General features: G+C 44.8%; 1 pseudogene; it reads right to left on the reverse strand.

The window, feature by feature from the left end:
* The window catches only part of LOC102889857, a 29,439-nt pseudogene that overhangs the window by 12,351 nt on the left and 7,461 nt on the right, over positions 1-9,627 (reverse strand).

The following is a 9,627-nucleotide window of genomic DNA, read 5'->3' on the forward strand; positions in this document are numbered from 1 at the left end:
TATATTTCCCCCAACATTCATAGCAGCATTATTCATGGTGGCCAGGACATGGAAACAACAAGTGCCTTTAATAAATGATTGAATAAAGAAGATGCGGTACATATATACAATGGAATATTAATCAGCTATAAAAAGAGATGAAAACTGCCATTTGTGACAACATGGATGGACCTTGAGATATTCATGCTAAGTGGAATACCAGACAGAAAAAGTTGAAAATCACATAATATCACTTATATGTGGGATATAAACCTAAAAGTAACAAATAGCGCAGAGTCTCATGGACATAGATAATAGACTAGTAATTACCAGAGGCAGGGAGGGGTAGGGGAAAGGTAGATGAGGTAAAAGGGGTCAAATATCTGGTGACAGAAAGAAATCTAGCTATGGGTGGTGAACATACAATGCAATATATATGCCTTACTTTTGAATTGTAAAACTGAAACTTATTGGATTTCATTAACCAATGTCACCATAATAAAAATATTAAAAGAAAAATTTGTTCAATCAAAAAGAAATGAATAAATAAATAAATAAATAAATAATAGCATTGCTGTATAAAATAAAAAAAATAATGTCCTCCACTATACATATGCTTATTATCCCACAAACCTGAGCTGAAAAAATGTGGACTACTTGTCAGTGCTAGGTTGGGTGGGCAGGAAATTATTTCCTCTGATAAGAAACATCTGGAACATATTCATGGCTAGAGAACATGAGACCCCACAGAGAGTCTAAATGGGAACTGGCCTTGTCGTTGCTTTAAAACTGCTACCAGACTTATTTTCTTGATTTTCATGAGTTGGAGCTTTCTGCATAATGGAGATTATGCAGAATGTTGGGAATCAATTCCCCCATGCTGGAGGGCTCTGGATGCTCAAGACCATAAAACAGTGCTCCTACTTTGCATGCATGGGCAGCAACAGATCAGGATAACCAGAGTACAGGGGGGACAAAAGGCATGTATCTGGAAATGCCAGCCTCAGGCACTGGCTCGACCTCTTGGATGTACAAGGATTATACCTGATTAAAATTCCTTACCTACACATATCCTTATTTCCCCAACAGGGGTTGAGCTTAGAAAATCTGGAGTTTCTTCTCAGGGCTAGGTTAGGTGGGCAAGCCATGGTTGTTTTTTGTTTTGTTTTGTTTTTGTTTTCAATTGAGAGCCACCTGGACAGTCTTGATGGCTGGTGAAGCCTAAGACTTTAATAGGCAGCAAGTTCAAAGGGAAACTGACTGTGGCACAGCTTTAAAGCTGCCACCTCACAACAATTTTCAAGAATAGTTGAGACCCCCATCATGAGAGAGATTATACTATGTTAAAAGTTAGTGAGCACCTTAATTTTCGAAAGCTCTGATTGCTTAAGGCCAGACAACAAGGCACTTACTATTACACATGAATGGGTAGCAGCAGGTCAGTGCATGGCAGATCCAAGAGGAAAAAGGCAGGTATCTGGAAAGGCCAGTCACAGGAGCACAAGGCATATGCCTATAAATGCCCCCAAAGCTGGAGGCACCTAGACGGTTGTGATGGCTGGAGAAGCCCAGGATTCCAATAGGAAACAAGTTCAAATGGAAACTGACTCTTGCTGTTTTAAAGATGCCACCTCACAACAATTTTCAAAAATTAGACTTGGTACATAATGAAGGTCATGCAGAGTGTAAATGTTACCTTTGGAGCGATCGGAGTTCCAGTAACACACAATTTTAGGTCCTTTTCACTGCTGAAGAAATGAATTTCAACTCAGTGAATATGAGAAATATTTGTTTATTAAAAGCACATTATGAGGTAAAAGATGGGTCACGCTTAAAATTGGCTGACTACGTGGAAAAAAGTTTACATACCTGGGGTGAGGGGCAGGTATGGGTTACAGCCAGGGGAGATGGAGACCTACAACCCCGGGGAAGGGAAAAGTCTGCATTTTATTTGGGACCATGATAGGGTGGTTCCAAAGGCATTCCTAGGTGATTGGCAAGTGAGGTCATTTTGATTGACACCTGGCTGCTATATAACTCTGCCTAGTGCACATGTGCTTACCCAGAATTTAGTCTTTTATAATTAGATTCATGAACCTCCAGGCATAAACACAGTATTATAATGAAGCCTAAATTGTGGGCAAATTAAGGTAGTACCTTCTGCGCAAGCATCTGCAGCAGATTAGATAAACTATAGATTATGGCCCTCATGTCCTTTGTCTCTGGGGATGCAGGAGGGATTCTCTGACTACCAATAGAGTGTTCTTTGGGAGGTCCCTAGGCTGGACCCCGACTCCTGTTTCCCTGTAGCTCATGTCTGATTAGCTACCTAACAGTAACATTTGGTGTTCTGAGTACCCCATGCCTAGAAAAGTTTTGGCTGTTCAAAAATAGCCAGCAAACCAGGCATTATAAGGAAATGCTTATAAGGAAATGCTGCCCAGTAGAATCTTATACTTCTCCAGCAGTCAATACATACAGATGTTGAGGAGAATCTTAGATAGCCAGCTGATTGGCCCCAGCCTTGCAAGGCAAAAATGTCCAGCTTTTCAAAGCTCAGACTTCAGGGGTAATATGCACATTTAAATAGGTTAGGGCTTTTAATTAGGCACCTGCCTTGTAATGCAAGACCCAGTTCCTAACACCTTCTGCTTCTCCCACACCTGCTCCTTGTTCCGGGTCCCCCTTATCTTGAACAACAGAGATTCTAGAATGCACAGTGCCCATTCTGTGGGCCTGACTTTAACATCCTGTGCCCTTTGGGCATGTGAGGTAGGGGTGGTGCCCAATCAAATGCACAATCTCCAGAAGTAAAATGATCCTTCCTTCATACTGATATAGTTTATCTTTCTAGGGAATTGCTGTCCACAAAGGTCCCATACATCTCAAGCTTTCAAGATGTTCAGGTGTCTCTTATTGAGGGAAGCCTGACCAGCCAGTGCCCCCTAGCCTTGCTCTAGCAATTTTTACTTCACCCTTAAAGAGGAATATGTGTATTTGAATAGGTTAGGCCTTTTTATTATGAATCTGCCTTGTAATAGAAGTGTCACGGGATTCTCAAATGGCGAGACGGGATGCTGAGGCTATAAGCAGGAAGCAGCGTTTATTGATGCCAGCACCGGTTCAGCGGATTCTTATCCAAAAGCTGAGCCCTGATTGTAACATGACAGGCAGTTTTATACAGTCTTGTCATCCCTACACAGCTACAGAACATTGATTGATTGGCAAGCTATGAAAGAATAGATGTTAGCTGGAGAGTCCTTGAGGTGGGGGGAGGGTAGTCAGGAACGAATTCGTTTGAGCAGGAAATGGCCAGGCAGGGTCAGGCTGCCACATTCCCCCTCTGAGGCTTAGACTCAGGACTGAGTCAGAGAGCATCATCACCTTTTTCTAACTTTTAGTTTAGAGGCTGGTACCTCTATAGCATCAGGACTTTTGCTGTAGTATTATTGGCCCAATACTAGGAAGGAGCCTTAGGCCACCAGTTTAGGTTTGTGTGATTTAAAAACAGCATTTTTTTACATGGGGTTTCTCCAACACACTGAATGTTTCCTGGACCCATCTGGCCAAGACATTCTTCCCCGACTACTTCTAGGGAGAGGACTCAGCTCTGGGGTCAACCCTCTTCATGGTGAGCCACTGTGTGGTTCTGCTGGAGGAGGTAAAAGGCATCTAGGCTAGTTCTCTATCCAAGGCCAATGCTCACTCATGAGTGTTCCTCCACAAACCCAGCATTTAGTGACACCAAGTTCATGGGCTATTCTCTCAGCTAAGTCAACAAAGAGGTTCTTCCCTAGGTTTTTGCCCAAGGTGGCCTTTAGCTGATCATACATTTGTGGGCTTTGGGGCCTAGGAAACAGTGTAGGCTTAGATGAAGTTGGGTTAGGCAGCCATTGCACAATTTCTTTGACTACTGGGTCCTCTGCATGGTTATGGACCTCCTACTCCGCTTGAGTCCATCACCAACACACCCAAGATTCCTCTAATTTTTCAGGCTCTTGGCCGGATTGGCTGCTCTCAGATCTAACCTTTATGTATCCCATCCAATATTGGAATCCTTGATGAGTGCAGAGTGTGGTGTTTGGGGCATATCTTTAGGCCAGCTGTGGAAGCGAAGCTGGTGCCTATGTTGGACCGGATCCAGTTCTTTCACATGCGATGGGTATAAGGGGAAGGAAAAGTGGGGAGACTGGCACCACACATATGGTGGAATAGGAGGAGAAGGAAAGGAGTCTTTAGCGGTGCCATCCGGACGAGACATTGTCCTCAGGCTTCTGCCACATGTAGATTGGTCAGCTTTTGGTGTGACCAAAAGGGGGCTGATGTCTTACCCTTGGTCTGTTGGCACAGCTGGTGTTTTCTTCTGGAGGGTTGCTCAGAAGAGTCTGGAATACATTCCCATTTTGCAGCTTCAGGTTTAAATCTGCTGTGATGTATCCGGGGTATTGTTTCAGCAACCTTAACTGCAGTGGGGATAGACAAAATGACAGTAAAGGAGCCTGCCTCTGCACAGTGGTTTTAGGGGGTGAATGCTTCACTCCTTTACCCAGACAGAGTCTCCTAGCTTAAAGAAATGAACTTCAGTGGTTAAACTGACAGGGAGCCTTTTCCTAACCCATTGGTTGAGTCTGAAAGATGGTCCCTAGGGTCTGAAGCTATTGTCTCAGAGCCAATTCATCTATTTCCTTAAGGTCTCCTCATAGTCCTTCGATGAGTTGTGGTGGCCAACCTGATTCTTAATAGTGCCATGGGGAGGACTTGGTTCCAATGTAGATGTGTCTCCTGACATAGTTTTCCCAAATAAGTCTTAAGGGTCCTGTTTATGCATTCTACCTGCCATGAACTTTGTGGTTGATAGGCAGTATGCAATTTCTACTTAATATTTAAATTCTTGGCTTGTAGCTATACTATTTCTGCTACAAAAACTGGCCCATTATCTGAGCCAATGGTAATTGGTAGGCCAGATCATGGAACAATTTCTCAGAGGAGCAGTCTGGCTATTTCTCGGGCCTTCTCAGTTTGGGCGGGATAAGCCTCTACCCAACCGGAATAGGTGCATACAAAGACCAAGAGATACTTGAGGCCCCCTGAAGTCTACTTTGAGTTCCTCAAAGGGAGTTCCACCGACACTTTGGATCCCTGGTGAGGCACATGGCCCTTGCCTGTGGGCACAGACTTTGCACCATTTACACACTGCTCGGAAGATGCTAGAGAGCTGGGGGACATAGAATTACTGGCCCAGAGTGGTTTCTAGAACAGTATGACCAAGATGAGTCCTTTGGTGAAACTGCTTGTCAAAAGCTGGGTCTAGGGTCCCAGGGACTGCAATTCGTCCATCCTTGAACTTCCACCATTCACAGGGGGCGAGGCTCCCCTCCTCAGTCTTAAACCAGGCTTCTTCTTGAGGCAAGTACTTGGGGTCCTTGTGACAGGTGGAAGCCGAGGTATTTGATTCTTTCTTGACAGATTTCAGCCTTCCTTTTAGAGACTTTGTAATCCTCTTCCCAGGGATTGAGGAGTAGATGTGTTCCTTTCATGCATTCCTCATAGGTTTTTCTGCTAAAAGGAAGTCACCTACATACCAGAGTAATGGACAGCTGTGTTGGTTTGCTGGAAAGGCCTTTAAATCTGAGGCTAGAGCTGTCTCAAAGATGGTCAGGGAGTGTTTGAACCCCTGAGGCAGTTGCGTCCATGTCAACTGGCCCTTGTCTCCGCTCTTAGGGCTTTCCCATTGGAAGGCAAAAATTGGTTGACTCTGATGAGCCAGGTGAAGCAGAAGAAGGTGTCCTTGAGGTCCTGACAGGTGAAATGAGCTGCCTCAGTGGGGCCTAGGAGGTTATATGGGGACAACAGGGTGCAGGACGACAGTTGCCTGGTTGACTGCTTGTAAATCTTGGACCGGCCGGTATTTATTGGTCTCTGGCTTTTGAACTGGCAGGAGAGGCATATTCCAGGATGATTGGCAGGGACGAAGAATTCCATACTTCAGAAGTCTCTCTAAATGTTTTTGGATCCCCACTTGTGCCTTATGGGGGATGAAATACTGTTTTTGGTGGGCTGGCTCAGCTCATGGTTTTAATTCTACCACCGCTGAAGGAATGTGTTGGGCCAGTCCTGGAGGGTTGTCTTTAGGTCACATTCTGGTCACCTTGAAGGGGAGCTCAGGTCTCTGCTGGGACCTTTCTATGAGACTATAGAGGTGCCATTCTTTTCCTTGGGCAACCGTGAGTGACATGATCCTTGATTCTGGCCTCCCCAAGGTTAGGGCTGCTTGGACATATGTCAAAGGTAATTTGAGCCTGTAGTTTTCCTAAAAAATCTTCTCCTGTCAGTGCCACGGAGCAGTTGGGAATATATAGGTTTTCATGGATGACTTCTCATCCTCCTAGGTTGCACCGGCAGGGCTACAGGAAGGGGCAACAGACTCGTCCCCCAGTTGCTCCCATAATGGTAGCTTGTCTTTGAGAAAAGGGGCCCCACAGGCCAAGTTACAACTGAATGTTCAGCTCCAGTGTCAACCATAATGTCAAGAGGTTGGCCCCCGACTATCATTTGGACAATAGGCACCTGGAATCCTAGCAGAATGGAGCCTGGTCTGGCCTAGTACTGGCAACCCAGGCTTCTTTTCCTTTAACTGACCTTGGGAGAGTGCCAAGGCTTGGGCTAGGAGGACCCTACAGTTATCCTTTAGGAAGACTCTCAACCAAGCGGGTCGGGTACAAACTATTGCCTCCCAAGAATCAATGTAAGGGAATTAGTCTGGGTGGCCAGGTTGACTAGTAATGACTTGAGAAGTCTTTGCAATGATTTCCTTATCAAGAGCTTCCTCTGCTGGCCATCCAATGCCCAAAGAGGGCCAGTCAATCTCACAAAGTGTGCACTTAATGTGGGTGAGTTTAACTCCATAATCTCCTGAATAATACTTTTTGAAATTCTTAAATATACAACCTAAAGGTTTCTGTTTACTCTGTTGTCCGCCCATCCTTCCACTCGTGGTTGGTGACTCATATGCACTCAGATTTGCTTCACCGATCTCTGGCTGCTCCCCTCACGGGGATCTTTCAGGAGCCTCTTAGCAACTGGTGGGTTGGTATACACTCCTGACTCAGATCACTGGAGTAGACTCCAATCCAGTGACACCATCCTAAGCCATATGAGGTTCATCACAGAACTGCGGAAAGGGGCTCAGCTCTCACTTAGTAGAAGGCCATGTCTCAGCCACACACAGTCACACACCAAACACACTCCACTCTCTGCCCTATATACCTGAGAGATCACAGTTTCCTCTAACACATGTTGAGTACTCAGGTGACCTTGGGAGTTGATTAGACTCCCCTTCTGTCCTCTAGTGGACAGGCTGTTCCTGGGACCTAGGTCCTTATCATTCAGTCAGGCAGTACTCCTGGGCTGGTTCCCACACCTCTCTGGGGTCTGTTGTGCTTCTGAGACTGGCTCCCAAGGTCACTGGAAGAGATGTTTCTCCCCTCATGGGCAAAGGGTCCATTAACACGCCAAGTGGAGTCCATGTTTCCCAGAGTCCTGAAGGCCAGATCCCAAAGACAAGGGTGGTGAAAAACCACCGTCTCCACATCCTGGACGAGCCCCCAGAAATGTTGCGGGATTCTCAAACTGAGAGATGGAACACCGAGGCTATAAGCAGGAAGCAGTGTTTATCGATGCCGGCACCGGCTCAGTGGATTCTTTTCCAAAAGCTGAGCCCCGATTGAAACATAACAGGCAGTTTTATACAGTCTTGTCATCCCCACACAGCTACAGATATAAGAAAGAATATTGATTGGTTGGCAAGCTATGAAAAAACAGGTGTTAGCTGGAGAGTCCTTGAAGATGGGGGGAGGGCAGTCAAGAACAAACTCGTTTGAGCAGGAAATGGCCTGGCAGGGTCAGGCTGCCACAGAAGGACCAGCTCCTGAAACCCTCCATTCTCCCACACTGTTCTCTTGTTTTTGGTCTGAAAAAAAGCAGCTTACACATGTGCAGTCCCAATTAAGTAAGCCTGCCTCTAGCAGCTTGTGCTTCCCAGGCATGGGAACCAGGGGCAGTTCCTAACCAAGGGAACAATATCCAGAGATAGAGGGATAAATCCTTTACACAATTGTAATTTGTCCTTATAGGGAAGTGCTGCTTGGTCGGGTCTTGTTCTTCTCAAGCCTTCAAGATGTGTAGGTATCATTTATTGAGGAGAACCATTGCCATATAGTCTAGGAACCTCACCTTGGCAGTGGAAGAATGTCCAGCAGTTTCCAGCTCAGCCTTCAGGGAGAATATGTACATTTGAATAGGTTAGGTCTTTTAATGAAGAACTTGCCCTGTAATGGAGGAGAAAACTCCTGAGACCTTCTGCTTTTTCTACACATATTTCTTGTTACAGGCCCCCTTTAGCCTGACCCACAGTGATACGGGCCATTATTTACAAATTGTGCTCACAGAACTTTTAATCACTTTATTTTCTTTCCTTCGGAAAAAACCCCTGTCCCTCTAATTCAGATAATTACCCTGAAACTTGTAACTCAGGTTATTGATTAAGTAACTCAAGTCTTCTGGTTATTGACTCATGTCCTTTGGTTATTGATTAAGGATCACTGAAGATTAGCATTCTTGTTGGTCCATTGTAAGCAGAAATTGCCTTATGCCAGGCAGGGCCATTGTAGCCATGGGGTGGAGGGAACACTTAACCCAAGGCTTGCTTTTTTAAAGTAATATATTAACCAAGTCTGTCTTCCCAATGTAGGGAGGAGGCAAGAAAATTAAAATGTTAACCAAGCCACATTCAGAGACTGCAATATGCTGATCAGCTCTGCAGCCAGGCCAGGAGGACACCTTCAGAACAAAGGAAGATTTCTACTGAGATTATTAATAACCCATTTCCCACATCTGTGAAGTGGAAACAGGAACCAAAAGAGTCATTCCCTATGGCTAAACCATGGGAAACCTATGGATTAAAGGCTGGGAACTGCCAGCAGGCATTTTATGCTACATATTCTTACCTTTTCATGCTACATACTGTTCCCCTTCCTCACTGTATGTCCATATCAAAGGAAATGAGCTAACAAAGTCTTTTAAACTAAAACTCACAGGTACTAAAGAATGATATATAAACTGAATTCCCTGAACACTCAGGGGTTCTCTCTGTGCCTTTACTCTCTCTCACTTTCCTCGTCTCTCTCTATTGTCACCAACCCTCTCACTGTCTCTCTCTCTGCCTCTGAGAGGAGACCACACTCTGTCTGTAGATTGTTGTCCCTTTTCTAATAAACTTTCCTTTTGACTCTAATTTTGGCATGTATGTTAAATTCTTTCTACACTCTCTGCCAAAGGACTTTCTTCTCTCATGCAAGGGTCGGTCTCCTCTCACCCCCAATTCCCATTTGGAGAAATTTGCCCTGTCTTGCATCATTCCTTTACTAACTTCTTCTTTTCACTTAATAATAAAATCGATAGTAAGAAAATTAATAGATATATGATTTAAATAACAAATTTACATCTTCCTTTCTTTCTTGTCTAGGGACAGGGGTGGCATCTCAGCAGAATACATGCTTTGGCAGGAGAATTTGAGACTGTATTCTGACTGAGACAGAGAGAGAAAGAGCTCCATGAACTTCAGTAGTCGAGGACTATGACCCTCCTCAG

This window comes from Pteropus alecto, unplaced genomic scaffold (genome assembly GCF_000325575.1).
Source record: "Pteropus alecto unplaced genomic scaffold, ASM32557v1 scaffold38, whole genome shotgun sequence".
Lineage (NCBI taxonomy): Eukaryota > Metazoa > Chordata > Mammalia > Chiroptera > Pteropodidae > Pteropus > Pteropus alecto.